Source organism: Gavia stellata, chromosome 4 (genome assembly GCF_030936135.1).
Source record: "Gavia stellata isolate bGavSte3 chromosome 4, bGavSte3.hap2, whole genome shotgun sequence".
NCBI lineage: Eukaryota > Metazoa > Chordata > Aves > Gaviiformes > Gaviidae > Gavia > Gavia stellata.
This window is the reverse complement of record NC_082597.1, coordinates 42,595,294-42,597,151: the sequence shown is the minus strand read 5'-3', so window position 1 is coordinate 42,597,151 and position 1,858 is coordinate 42,595,294.

Sequence of the window (1,858 nt, the reverse complement as noted above, 5' to 3'; positions counted from 1 at the left end):
AATTTACATGCTTTCAGAATAATACATGGCAAATTTCTTAGAGTGTCTGTTAAGCTATGCTAACCACTTTTTTAATATAAATGCTGTTCATTCCTTTTCATTGGAAATAATAAAGGCTGTTCCCCATACCAAAAGGTGTCATTTACTTGATATTAGAATAAAGTGGCCTATTTTAGGAGGGAATTAGAAACTAAAATGAATGGAGGAGTATATGCAAGAGAAGATTTAGTTTTATGATGCATTGTGAAAAGCTTTAGATTTGACTGTATAAATATCAATGGTAGCTTTTCTTCAGAGTTTTCTTCTTATAAAAATAGTCTTTATTCTTATAATATTCTTTGTCTCGTTTCTTGTTTCTTACGCTGCTACTTAGCCTGAAAGAGAGCAGGTCATCCTTTTCCAATTCTGAGGATGTCTGCAGTACTGAAAGTGCAGAGATGTTCACACCAATTAGCCTTTGAACTACTATGTGGACTGTCTTGACTGATCTTATTTTTTCATCAGGCATCCAAAGCTGAGCATTGAATCACAAAGTTTTTAATAAGCACACATCTATTTTGTAATGCACTTCTTCCTTTCCTATATTTTGATGAGTGGTTTTCTAAACAAATAATTTATATTTAAATATCTGGTTTCTGTATTTTCTATTGCTGTGATTTTTTTTTTTTTTTGACTAAAACTTTGCAATCCTTTGTCAAACTGATACATAGCATTTCCTATCTACTCTGAAAGTATAAAGCAGAAAGGTGTAAAAAAAAAAAAACCAAACAACCCACCTCTGTCACAACAAAAATTAAACCATGAATTAAAATATTCCTTGCTACTTCAAATATTCATCCAGATATGCTTTTCATTGTAATACATCTTGTTAATTTTGTGTTAAGAAATAAAAAATAAATTATTAATTATATAAAGAGAGATAGATAGCCTTTGGTTTCAATATACCAGTCACCAAAATTAACTGTATGTTGAACTTCATTTCTTAAGCCTATGCAATTAAAATGTATTAGTTTTCTTTGTGCTTGTCTGCCTGGTTTTGAATTTATAGTCTGTGGTTAACAGAACCTTCCTCTGAATCAGAATTTGTGTTTCATAAAACTTTAATGGCACTGCTGAAATGAATGCTAAAATGAGGGACTTTGGTCCCTCTGTGGCTGACTGGTTTATTCTAGATATAGAACTTCCGTGTTTTAATAGCTTGTGCATTGTTATCTTCTGATTGATTGTGCCCTGTCCTCGCTTGTAACTAGAATTGCAGTTGCTGCTCCAAATCCTCAAATGAGAGGGGTTTTTTTTTGGGGGGGGGCGGTTCTTTTGGGGCTGCAAAAGTCTGGATGTATTAGTTTACAGGGAAAGGCAAATTCTGTCAATGCTTATTGTAAGCAAGAATTCTGATGTGGCTTATTATGATTTTCTTACTCCCCATTCTTGCTGGAATTTCTCTTGCTGGAAAGATTTTGTTAATTAGTGCTCTTGGAATTGGTGATCCTGAGAAGGGCAACTTCAGCTGGTTTTACAGGGATCTGCTTGTTAATGTGTCTGTTCAAATAACTGAAAAATATCAATTGGCATTTTTATTAGTTTTTCAAAGAATCACCTACTCTGTTTAGACTTGTTCACTTAGGAGAGTTGTACCAAGATATAAAATGGTAGCTCAGTTTAATAAATGTGAAAGTGATCGTGAAATGAGGTATTGACACATTTCTTTTTGCAATGCTTAATTTTTTTGGCGATGCTTTTAGGAAGATTATTCCACGTTATCCTATGGAATGGAAAAATTGACGAAAGTGAATGTATCCTTAGTGGACCTTATCAGCAGAGGCTGTATAGGTCACATCTGCTGCAAATTAAGCGTTCT